Raw genomic sequence first — 13,752 nt, forward strand, 5'->3', positions numbered from 1 at the left:
TTCCTCAAGAAGACTCTACCTACCTGGGGCTGTCCATAGGCAGCAGGTGCTGATGGAAAGAGGTCTGAAAGGGTAAGACCTTGGGAGCGAACAAGTTTAAGTCCCCATTCTGCCATCCATTAGCTTCCTTGTGAGAAACATCACCTCTCTGAGTCCCCTCATCTCTGAACAGGAGAAAAGTATAGCAACTATGCAGCATTGAAAGGGTTGTTATGCCAAGGGCGGACCCCTAGCAGGTGTTAAGAAGTGATGGCTGTTCATCCAAGTACCCTCTGAGACTGTTCCATGTGTCTTGTCTGGGGAATGACCTTGGACGTGTTGGGAGGCAGATACAGGACGATGATGGGGCATCCAGGGCCCCGCAGTTCCCGCTAGAGCCTTCGCTTCCACTCCTAGGGAGCCCTCCCACACTGTATTGTTACTGGTCCCCCTCCCCCCACACCCCCAGTGGACTACAAGCTCCACTTGGGAATGCTTTCCCGTCCAAGTCAACAGACCTCCCAGTGCCTAGCGCAGAGTAGGTGCTCAATAAACGTTTGCCGCCTCAATAGACGAGCAGCAAGTGAGAAGTGTGATGTCTCCTGTGCACGCGGGTGAAGCTGAGGAATTCGTCGATTAATAGGATCAGTATAGTTGCTAATTGGAATATTTAAAATGAAATTTCCTTCTAGTTCTTGCTAGTGCACACACTTGCTTCCTCTCCCTCCCTCTCTCTCCTCTCCCGCACCCCTAGCCCATCTTTCTCCCTGCCACTTTCTCTCTCTCTCCCGAATAGAATTGCCTTAATGGTCAGCTCTCACCATGTATACGTGTAGACTTGGAGGCGATCACAACTCTAAAAGATCTTCTCAGCATTCTGAGAAGAGGTGGAGAGGTCTGTGTGTGTATGACTTGGCATCACTACTAATCAAAACAGTGCATCTCCCACCCTGTCTGGAAATCCCACGGCAGATCAAGGGGTGCCAAGAACTCCTGCCACAGGGAAGAGAAAACGCGGCCGCACTTGGCCCATGTCGGGTAGTACCCCCCACCCCCAGCCCTGTCCCCACCCCACCGGCCTGGGTTTTCTTCATCCTGTGTCCCGGCCGTCCTCGTGATTTCCTGTGCACGAGAGGAGGAGGAAGAAAGGAAAGCAATCAGAGACCCAGGGCCAGCTGGTGCACGGCAGGAGGGATTGGCACCACCAAGCAGCATCTAATCTTTGGACATTGGTGACCCTGCTGGCTCCATGAGCACCCAAGAGATATGACCCTCCACTTGACCTCAGCGAGCTTATGTTTTAGTTGGGGAGGTGAAAACGAACAGTTTGAGGACGCCTCCGATCAGTCAGTGCTTAAGATCTCCCAAGACCTTCAGAAGATGGTTTAATTCCCGACACCTATCGGTCACCCCCATGCCCCTTTCTTCCCCCTTTTACTCCACACCTGGCTACACTCAGCTTCTCATTGTCTAGAAGGTAAGGCTTAAAAATGACACTTAGAGGTTAGCCTGGCTCACCTCCACCATCCCCTCCTTGCCTCAGTCAGGGGGAGCCAGGCTGTTTCCCCGACATACCTGAGATGTTCCCTGCCCAGGTCTGTCTTCCACTGGGAACAAAATAGTAGGCACTTAAATGGGTTTGAGCCCAAGCCTGGGCCCTCTGCATTCCTAGGTGTCCAGCAAGTCCCACGTGGCTTCAGAGCCTGGCACCGAGGCTCGGCCTTTGGCCTGGGAACTAATGTCAGCTCCTGACCTGGAGGTCCCTGGACTGCTCCTCTGGGGAGATGGCACAGTGTGGCGACGACACTAAGACACTGCAGGTGGCTGGCTTGGAATCTCAGCCCCTACCCTCAGGAGATGCGTGGTTTTGGACCTCAGTCTCCTTATCTGCACGATGGGAATAGGAATAGCCCCTCCCCCACAGGAATTAGAGCGATTAGAATTGATCGCGCACAAAGCACACCTCAAAACTGTACGCACTGTGAGCGCTCAGCAAACACTGACCGTGAGTATCATGGTCACGAGCTGACTTAACGTCGGAGCTATTTGGACATATGGCCCACGTCCTGGACTAGGCTGTGAAGCACTTGAAGGCAGAGACCACTTATGACTCATCTGAGTCCTTTATTCCGTCCCCTACCTCCCCACCCTCACAGCCCCACCAGCTTTATCAAGGGAGGGAGGAGAGAGTGGTAATAGAAAGAAAAAGTGATGCTATTCCCAGCTCCCATCGCCAAGCAGCTGGTTGGTGCCAGGGGCTGTGCTTTATAACCATCACCCTGATACCCACTGCCTTGTGCTGTAACCGTTTGTTCCTCCTTGTTCACAAAGGAGAAAACGGAGGTTCAGAGTAGTTAAGTCACTGGCCCAAGATCACCCAGCTAGTGGGAAGTGGACTCCAGGACAACTGATTCCAAAGCCAGAGCTAGAGGCCACAGTGCACAGTGTGACAGGAGAGGAGCGCTCACGTGTATACACACCAAGCCAAACACTACGGAGGTCCCCAGCGTGTCTTTCTCGTTAGAGACTTTAAAAAAATTATTTTATTAAAAATTAAAAAAAAAATTTTATTGAAGTGTAGCTGATTTACAATGCTGTGTTAATTTCTGCTGTACAGCAAAGGGATTCAGTTATACATATGTATATATTCTTTTTCATATTGTTTTCCATTATGGTTTTTCACAGGATATTGAATATAGTTTCCTGTGCTATACAATAGGATCATCTTGTTTATGCATCCTGTACTTAATCGTTTGCATCTGTTAATCCCGCACTCCCAATCCTTCCCTCCCCTACCCCCGCCCCTTGGCAACCACAAGTCTGTCCTCTGTGGTAAGAGACTTTTTAAACCAAGTTTTAGCAGGAGCTAAGGGTGGCGGAGGAGCAGTCTGGGGACGGCTGTCCTGTTGAGAAAGAGGAGTCGATGTTTGGCTTGTTGGACCAATCCCGTTCTACTCACTGCTTGCCTGCTATTTTCACACAGGGTGGGAAAAATAACCATCGCATCCCCGCCTCCTGTCCCAGAAGGGGTGGCGTGTAAACATATGGAGAGCGGGGAAGACGAAGCCCTGAGAGCCTTGACTCAAACCGTCATTCGTGCGCCAGTTTTCCATGAGGACTGAAATGAAGATCCGCGGTGAAACACACGGAGAGAAATGAGATTTGGATAAAGGGAAAAACAACCCAGAGCGGCTTCTGCTCCCGGTAATGCCTGCTCCCTGGGTATAAGGCTGCATTCCATGGCAACAGCGTTCGCACTTCCCTGAAAGAAAAGCTCCTACCAGCTGGACCCATTATTAAAGCGGGGCCCCAGGATTAGCATATTTGTGTGATGACAAAGCGAACCAGCTGAACAGCTTCAGGAGACGCTGGAGCCCCAGGGACAGGAGAGTGGGCAGCCTTGCTTGGCCGGATCCCGGAGCCTCTCTGGCCGTTCCACCCAACGCTCCTGAGGGCCCCTGGGCTACGATGCAGAACGGTGGGGGCCTTTCAGACCTAAAACCAAGTCAAGCCTAGTGGTTATGGATGGGGCAGTGGGGACAAAAAGAACTGAGTTTGAATCCCAGCTCATCTAAGACCTTGCTGTTTGACCTGGAACGAGCCCATTCCCTTCTCTGTGGTTCAATTTTCACATCTACAAAATGGGTGTAACAACACATCCCACCCAGGATTCTGTACTGATCCAATGAAGAAACACATGCAAAGCACTTAGCAAGCCATCAATAAAAACCTACTTTCTAGTGAATTCTTCTAGAGAACTACAGTTAACTTTTCAGGAATGGACCTGTTGGGGAAAGCGAGGATCCTTTAAACATTTGATGCTTTGTGAAAAACTTTTGCACTACCCAGTTGCTCAATAAATTCATAAAGCCACGTCTCTATGTGTGTGTGTGTGATGTGTGTGTCTGTGTGAGTGTGTGTGTGTGTGTGTGTGGCAGTCATCATGTGGATGAAGGAGAGCAAGCCTGAGCCAGACTGATGGGGTTTGAATCCTGCCTCATTTACTGAGTGACCTTGGACGAGTCGCGTCACCTCTGATCTCAGTTTTCTCTCCTCTCTAGAACGGCGATAACACACCTACATCGCAGAGTTGTTTAAAATGACACAGGCACACGGGAATTCCCTGGCGGTCCAGTGGTTAGGACCCCACGCTCTCACTGCCGAGGGCCCGGGTTCAATCCCTGGTCGGGGAACAAAAATCCTGCCAGCCTCGTGGCCAAAAAAATAATAATAATAATTATAAAATAAATAGATAAAATGACACGGGCACGTGAAGGACCTAATTAACATTGGTCAGCCTCTAGAAGAACAAAAAAAACGGCTATGGCTAAGTGCAAAGTTGGATCATAGAAGAGGAAAAAGACATTAGTGGAAAAACAGGTGAAATCCAAAGTCTGACGCTCAGTTAACAAGGCTGGGCCGGGAGCTTCCCTGGTGGCGCAGTGGTTAAGGATCCGCCTGCCAGCGCAGGGGACGCGGGTTCGAGCCCCGGTCCGGGAAGATCCCACATGCCGCGGAGCAACTAAGCCCGTGCGCCACAACTACTGAGCCTGTGCTCTAGAGCCCGTGAGCCACAACTACTGAACCCACGTGCCACAACTACTGAAGCCCGCGCGCCTAGAGCCCATGCTCTGCAACAAGAGAAGCCACCGCAATGAGCAGCGTGCACACCACAATGAAGAGTAGCCCCTGCTCGCCACAACTAGAGAAAGCCTGTGCTCAGCAACGAAGACCCAACGCAGCCAAAAATAAATTAATTAAATTTAATTTTTAAAAATATATTAAAAAAATAGTGCTGTGCCAATGTTAATTTCTTAGTATTGATAAATGTATCTTGGTTATACGAGCTGATAACATGATGGGAAACTAGGTGGAGGGTATAGAGAACGCTCTGTACTATCTTTGCAACTTTTCTGTAAATCTAAATATTTTCCTCAAAAAATAATATATATATATATATATTTTCTTTTTTTAAGGGCAGAGGAACTGGTCTAAAGGGACTGAAAGATTAGACAGAACAACTTGATGTGGTGTGGATTCTTGGACTGGATCCTGGGTCAAGGGAAAAAATAAAATTGCTGAAAATAACAGTATTGGGAAAATTAGCAAAATGTGCACCTGGGCTGTATATAGGGAAGCAGTATTCTATCAATATTAAATTCCTGAATCTGATCACCATCTTGAGGCTGTTTAAAGAGAGTGTCCCTCAGAAGGAAGATGGGTGGTTGCCCGGGACGGGGGAAGAGGGTTGGGAGCAATTGCTTAATGGTTATAGAGTTTTATCTTGGAAGGATGGAAACGTTCTAGAACTAGGTAGAGGCGGTGGTTGCACAGCATCGTTAATGTACTAAATGTCACTGAATTGTTCTCTTTAAAATGGTTAATTTTACATTATATGAATTTGACCTCCATAAATTTTAAAATATGTAAAAAAAAAAAGAAAGAAAGAAAGAAAGAGAAATGTCCCTGTTCTTAGGATACACAAGCTTCATACAATTGCTGGTGAAGGGGTGTGATGTCCGCAACTTCATCTCAAATGATTCAGCAAAACACCAACAATAGCGGCTATGAGGATCATGTATGTTCACGTGGGGAGAGAGAGAGAAAGCCATAAAGCACACGGGGCAAAAAGTTAACAGTTGGTGAACTTAGGCAAAGGGTATACAGGGACTAATTTTACTATTCTTGTGTAGGTTTGAAATATTTTCAAATTCAAAAGCAAAATACAGCAACAGCCGCATTTAATTATAAAGCACCTAGCACTTGCTACCTATAGGAAGCTCACTCAATACAGAGTTATTACTACATTTGCACACAGCATTAGAATTGTATCTGAATAGTTATTATTTATTTTCACAATGACATCTTGAACACCCCTCTGGGTGGAGATCTGAGCTGCGCCCTGGCAGAGGCGGGGTGAACCTGGCGGTGCCCGCCTTGGTTGCTCGGGGTGAAGGCCACGCCCGGGGACTGTGGCCAGGTGACAGCAGATTCTGTCTCCCATGCCCAGTTGCTGGCCGGGTGCCTGCACACAGGAGATGCCTACGAGAAAGCTTGAGGAGGAGTACTACACAAACGGATCAGCAGACCCAGGAGCTTAATATTGTAGGGGCCACAGAGAGGTCCGAGAGCTTAAGTGTTGAGGGGGATTGGGGGCGGTCCTTCGCAGCCATTGGCATTGGAGAAGCAGCCACTCGGGAAAGTTTAATGGCAGCGGAGGCCCTGGGAGACATAGCCGTGGGGTCCCAGATTGGCCACTATTTGGGACAATACCCAACCAACCACAGACCCGGCCCTGGGTAAGTAGGGTAGGGTGGGGCAGGGGAGGGAGGTGGGAATGGGAGGGGGTCCTCTGGCACCCCACCCACACCGGAGTCTCCAAGCCCCCTGCGTGAACTGTAGCAATCAGGTTAGGAGCGCATAATCGGATAATTCAATTGCTTTCCAGGGAGAGCTGCTGTTTAACTAAAGAGGACTGAAGACAGACCAGTAGGCTGGGGAAGCCTGGCCTGATCATCTAGAGAGAGTGCAGCCATCTGACAAGGTGCGGAGTGCGCCACCGACCTGTGCCACCAGACGGTGCCAGGGGCAGCCTGTGGTGCTCCAGGCAAGGGAGGTGCGGAGAGCACCAGCCTGCTGCCAGAGAAGGGCAGGGGGCAGGTCACATGACAGCAAATCAGAAGATCCCGCTGGCCTAGGTTTCAAACACATTTGCATTTAAACAAACACCATATCCTATAGTCTGCTGGTTTCTAGCTGTGAGACTTCAGGAAGTTCCTTAACCTCTCTGAGCCTCAGTTTCCTGATCAAGGGCACAAGGTGAGGAATGTACCTGTGGGGTGAAGTGAGGGATTCTTGTAACGTGTGATGCTTTGTAGAAGCTTTTTATATTAGCCAATTACTAAACATGACCATGAAGCTGTGTGAGTGCAGGTGTGCATGTGCGTGTGCGTGTGTGTGTGTGTATGTGCAGGTCTGCGCGTGGGGAAGAGGGGGCGAGTGCCTGTTCTCTGGGACATACTGATTAAGTTGCGCTTAACTAGCTGTGGGGTAAGGCTGCCTTCACGCTTGCCTCCCAGGTGTGTGAGGGTTAAGTAAAGCCCTCAGAACAGGCCCGGGTGTGTGCCCAGTGCCCAATAAATGTCAATTCTATTGAAAGGGGGAAAAAAAAGTGATTAACACGTCTTGGACCTGGAGAAAAAAAATGCCTGCTAAATTCCTGCCATAAATACATTTATTAAGAAATGTAAGCCTAAGAAACCCACCCAAGATGCATAAAGATGCTTAAATGCTCTCCGCCCCTCCCCTTGATCATTTCCAAAGACAGCTGGGGATTTTGCTGATAATGAATTAGGGCCAAGTAACCAGTGATGATGTCATATCATTATCATTCAGAAAGTGTTTACGGAGCACCTGCTGTATGCAGGGTCCATGCTCCACCAGTGAGCACGGTGGGCAGGCTCCCCACGCTGGGGAGTTTTCAGTGGGGTCGAGGCCATGCCTTTGGCCTCAGAAGTAGGGGTCCCTAAGTGGCAGGTGGATGGTCGATACGCCACAAGGGCAGGAAACAGGCACCAAGTGCCAAGAATGGTTTGCTCCCACCAGGACAGGCAAAACGACCAGTAAGACTGAGTTCTCACCACTTCCTCCTCCAATTTCTTGCTGCCCCCCAAGTCTTCCTCAAACAGCAGAGCCGCTGCTCCCCCCGTGACCAGGCCCTGGGTCGGACCCCTGGCGTCGGGGTTAATATTTTTAATTGGAGGCTTCTCGGGCTGTGGTCCGGTGTCCCCCAGCTGAAGCTGCCACGGAGCGGATGGGCTCCAGAGGAGGCCGCCCCACAGGACATTTCACTCTGCCCTCCCGTGAATGATTTCCTTTCATTTCCTCTACTGAAGCGGCCCTTTTCATTCCGTCTGTGTCATCTCTCTGCTGCCCTCTGATTAGGGAAAGCTTAGCCTTCTCCCCCAGCGCCAGACCTTGCCCTCCCCTTCCCAGAAACCACCATGGCGCTTAACTACAAAATAAAACTGTAAAAAGGCCCATATTCCCTGCTTCCCGGGCGGGGTAGGGGGCAGGGGACAGCACTTGCTGAGTTGCCCGCATGGGTGGCTGGGGGTGGGGAAAATAATGGTGAGAGTCCCTGAATGAGCGAGTGGTAGGAACTCTGTCCTGGTGCGCCCCCCTCCCCAGAGGGGATGAGCTGGGGGAAGAACCTAAGCTTTGGAGAGTCTGCATAGGAACAAGACCGCATTGCAGGAGGGGAAAGTGCCTGTATATGAAGTATTTTTAAGGGTCATTAATATTAATAGCATCGTTCCAAATAGAATAATGAGCAGGATTCTGATCATTTTTAATGGCAGCTTTGCTCCCATTTTCATACTACATTTTTAATCAACAAGTCTCCCAAGGGGCCATTGGGAATAGTAACTGGAAGTGGCAGCTCCCCTCCCCACAAGGAGCCCCACTCCAGCCTGCCATCTGGCAATTGCTCCCAGGTCAGACAATCCACGAGGCTGCCACAAAAGACCTGGCAATTGCAGAGATGATGGTCACGTATTCATTCAACAAACATTTTAGGAATACCTACTACGCACCCAGTACTTTAATAGGCTCTGAGGATGCAATGACGATCAGAGCCATCACAGAGCCACATTCCCATCAGGGAAGACGGCTGCTCCAGCAATAACCACCAGGTGCAGAAGGGCTTGCCTGGAGATGGCCGGGTGGTATAGGAGACCACCAGCCAGCCCAAGTGCAGCAGGGTGGCTTCCTGGAGGAAGTGGCATGAAACTGAGCCCTGCAGTGTGGGTAGGAGTCAATAGAGAGGGGAGAGGCATGGACAGGCCTGTGCAAGGGCAGAAAGAGAGAAGCGAACAGGTTTGAGAATTGCAGATCAGAGTAGCACAGAGCGGGAGTAAGTGAGTTGCGTGCCCACCTTCACAGCAGCACAATGTACAACCAGCAAAACGTGGAAGCGACCCAAGTGTCTGTCAATGGATGGTGGATAAACAAAAGGGGGTCGATCTCTACCATGGAATATTATTCGGCTGTAAAGATGAATAAAGTACTGATACATTGTACAACACAGATGAACCTCAGAATCGTTACGCGAAGTGCAAGGAGCCACAGAGGCGAAAGGCCACATCCTGTCTGATCCCATTTATATGCAGCGTCCAGAACAGGCAAATCCGCAGAGACAAAGCAGATGGTGGCTGCTGGGGGCTGGGGGAGGAGAAGCTGGGAATGACTGCTCACGGGGACGGGGTTTCACCTGGGGGTGATGAAAACGCTTTGGAACTAGACAGAGGAGGTGGTCTCACAACACCGTGAAGGGGCTAAATGCCGTTCAACTGTTCACTTTAAAATGGTTCATTTATATTATGTGAATTTCACCTCAGGAAACAAACAAAAGAAGAGGCTAGAAAAGAAAACGCGTGTGTGAGCAGCCAGGCAAGAAGACACGAGCTGCGCGCGCTCTGCCTCCTTCAGGTGGCCCTTGGTCCCCTGACCCGGCATTTCTAATCATAGCCCCTCCCCCTCCCTCTCTAAGAGGGATTTTACTATACAGCACAGAGAACTATATTCAGTATCTTGTAATAACCTATAATTGAAAAGAATCTGAAAAAGAATATATATATGTATATATGTATAACTGAATCACTTTGCTGTAACCTGAATCTAACACAACACTGTAAGTCAACTATACTTCAATGAAAAGAGGAAATAAAAGTGCCCGAATCTAATGCATTATCCTTTTTTCCAGGATCTCTCTGTCTCAACTTGACATGGTGTTTTGTATTTGCTATTCAAGTCATTCTCAATTTAAAAAATAAATTAAAATTTTAATAGCACAAGAAAAAAAAGAGAGAAATGGCTCTAAACCTGGCATGGATACCAGTCAAGTTCTCAGATTTTGCAAGAAATTTTCTAGAAACTATTGTGACGCCTGGCTAGCTACCCCATTATTGAGGATCCAATGAGTTAATGTACAGAAAAGGGCTTCAAAGTGCCTGGCACAGAGCAAGGGTCAAATTTTGCACCAACTAAAAAGGACCGAGCACTTTCTCTAGCTCAGACGGGTGGCCAGTCTCTGCCTGTATTATGCTGTTTAACCTCCCACCAGCCCATCACGCACGATTATTACCCTCCATTTACAGGTAAGGAAATCAATGGCCCAGAGATGTTAAGTCATTTGCCCAAAATCACACAGTGAAGAGGTAGAGAAACCAGACCTGGAATTCAGGCCTGTCCAGCTCCAAAGTCTATGCTCTTAGTCATTATGGTCTGTTGCTTCCTAATTTATAAACTATTTTTAAAAACACGAAGGAATTCCCTTGCGGTCCAGTGGTTAGGACTCCACGCTTCCACTGCAGGGGGCATGGGTTCGATCCCTGGTCGGTCAACTAAGATCCCACGTGCCGCATGGCGTAGCCAAAACAAAACAAATAAAAAACAACAAACGAACAAACACAATCTCTTCCCTGACCCCCCTCCGCCCCCTTTGCCATGTCTTTGTGACACTTTTCTCCCGGCTTCAAAAGCCTCGACTGTCGTCCTTTTTATCCCCATTGCCTCACCATCCAGAGGACGTGGACGAGAGCAGGACTGAGCTCCCGGTCTCCGAGCTGCGTGTTTATGGCCCGTCTCGGCGTCCCCGTGTGGATGCCTAAGTCCAGCCTTCAGACAGTCGTCTTCCCTTCCGGGCCTCGGGGGGGTGTTCTGGCATCCGTGAAAGCAGCCCTGGGGCCAGTACCATGTTAGAGATGACCATCTTTCCCGCTTTATTGATGGACTGAGGAGGGGGCTATTGGAAACCTAAACCGAGGGCAGTTGATCTCCCAACTTGTGTATCGATTGGCCATCAGGAGCACATGCCCCAGCAAAAGCACGTTCTCATCCCAGAAGAGCCAGGAGCAGGCGATTTCAGCTTCCTTTGTGTGCCAGGAACCGGGCACCCACCCAGGAGCTGTTTCTTTCTTTTTTTTACATCTTTATTGGAGTATAATTGCTTTACAATGGTGTGTTAGTTTCTGCTTTATAACAAAGTGAATCCGTTATACATATACATATGACCCAGGAGCCGTTTCTGCACTGCTCCTCAGGCTGAGTTTTCCTGCGAGGCTGCTGTGAGGGCTTGTGACAACCCGGTACAAATTGGCAGGATTCAGAGCACCAAGGAGTGGACACGTAGTCCCCTCACGCCGCAGGAAGGTAACAGAGGCAGACATCGCAATTGTAGAAATAAAAGATGTTGCCCTTCTTTTCCCCTTTGGTAACCGTAAGCTTGTTTTCTATGTCTGTGAGTTTCTGTTTTGTAAAAGAAAGGGGGTGGGGAGGGTTAAATTAGGAGTTGGGGATTAGCAGATACAAACTATTGATACTATATATAAAATAGATAAACAACAAGGTCCTACCGTATAGCACAGGGGACTCTATTCAATACATTGCAATAGCAAACCTATAATGGCAAAGAATCTGAAAAAGAATATACATATACATTATATATATAATATATAGATATCGGAATCATTTTGCTATACATCAGGAACTAACACAACATTGTAAACACCTATACTTCAATGGAAAAAAAAAAGGACGCTGCCATGTGTGAAAAAGACTTGATTCATTTTCCCGGTGACTTCCCCGGGTCCACTAGCCGTTTTCATCTCCTTTTTGCAGCTCATCAGAGGGCAATTGACAGGCTTCGGGCCTCACATCGATCTGAAATATAAATACTAAAAAGAGGAGGGCGAGGTGACATTTTTATTGAGTTGACTGTAAAGGAAGTCAGGGGAACAAAAGGCTGATGGGTAACGAAACGGTACCAAGCTGTCATAAGTTTGAATTCCATAGCAACAGACCGGCCTGAAAGCCACCATCATTACCCAAAGATGAGGAAACCCAGGAGTGAGGTGGGAGAACATTCACAAGTGACATTTGGGGGTTCTTTGGCAAGAACAAGAAGGCAGGCTCCGGTGCTGTGGGAAGTCCACCCACACACGCTTGCAGGGACCTAGGAGGGAGGAAAGACGTCGCAGGGTCTTTCCTGGGGGGCGAGGCTTAGCTGGCTTGGGAGAGGGCCCGGAGGACTTGAGCCAACACCCGCAGACAGGGAGCTCAGAAATCAGCCGTCCTTCTTGACAGGCAGGGGCTCAGGGCCCCCAGAACCCCAGCCCGCCAGCCACAGAGAAGAAGGCCCAGAGTAATGGGGGAAGGAGCAGGGGACGCGGGCGGTGAGCGCAGAAGAATCCCACTAAGGAGCGAGGCTAATCTATACTGGCTGCAACCAGGAAGGTTTAAAACCCTCTGCACCAAGACTGCTCCCCCATCAGCGGGGCACAAGTGGCAGGAGAGCTGTTTGGACCCTTCTCTGGGAAGGAACACCGTCTCCAGCAGGGAGGAGAGCCTGGGGGCGGGCGAGTCACAGCCTGTGGGGTGGGCTGAGGTGGTGAGCCAGCTGCCCCTGGGGGATCTGGGGACACCAGAGCATCTGTGGGAGCCCGTCCTGGGATCTACACATCCCAGCGCTGGAAGGGACCTCGGAGATATCCCCAGGGCCCTTCCCTTCCATTTCACAGATGAGGGCACTGAGACCCATGAGGGAAAGGATTTGCCCGAGGTCACATGGCTATAAGGTTCCAGGCCTCTGTCTCCTGGCACAGGTGACTTTCCCCTTCCAGGTCTATTAACATGACCTTCCCTCTCACTTTTCTATATTATCACTAGTGGTGCCTGCAATCTTACAAGCTAGTACTAACTGACTAAAACCACCACTAACTGGGCACTTGCTCTGCCTGGGCAGTGTGCTTATTGTGTTATGTGGATTGTGAGTTGATGTGAAGGCACTGAGGACTGAACCTTCCAAACACGATGGACTTGGTCCCATTATCATCCCTTTTCGGAGAGGTGGAAACAGACCTGGAGGTCTCAGGACTGGCCCAGGGCCTCGCTACATGGGGGCCAAGCTCCATCCCCCAGGACTCCAGAGCCGGGCTTCTAGGGAGTCAACATTCAGTTGAGATGTGACCCAGCAGGAGAGGGGGTGGCCCCTCTCTGATTCTTCCTGTGACCTCGGGGTTCTGCGGGTCGGTTAGTTCAGCCACCCCCCAGTTTAGCTGCCTCTCCTGGTGCTGCTACCAGGGCCGAGCTGGATCAGCAGGCGGAGGGTGAGGGCAGTGGAGGGTGAGGGCAGCTGGTGGGGGCCGGCTTACCCCTGAATGGGCTCCTGGAGTTGGTAGAGGAGGGGGGCATTCTCACCAGCCCCCACCATCTCTTTCTGGTCAGAACCGCACCAGGGTCAAGGCCACTAGGAAAGGAGGCAAAGAAGGCCTGTACCAGAGCTGACACATAGGATGAATGCCCCCGGGCTTTTGTGTCCCATTGGATGAGATGGTCTCCAGAGTTCTCCCAGCCATGTCATTCTACGTTTCAGCCACAGTTTTTGACATTACCGTGAGAACCACGACCATTAACGGAGGGCTCCTTGTGGGCCGGGCACTGGGTGAAGAAGACGTGTATTAACTCACCGAATGCTCTCTACCTCCCTAAGAGGTAAGTTCCATTATCATTCCCATTTTACATGGTATCAGACAGAGTTAAAGAGGAGCTCAGCATTCCACACGAGTAAGTGGCAGGACCCAGATCTGTGTGACCCTGGGGATGTCATGATTGATGCGGCCACTCAAGGAATTCTCTGCTCTCAATATCACTAGGCAAGAATAGGTGTGGGCACCAGTGATTCCTCAAAAACTTAAACATGGAATTACCATATGA

This window comes from Grampus griseus (assembly GCF_964374135.1).
Source record: "Grampus griseus genome assembly, chromosome: 6".
NCBI lineage: Eukaryota > Metazoa > Chordata > Mammalia > Artiodactyla > Delphinidae > Grampus > Grampus griseus.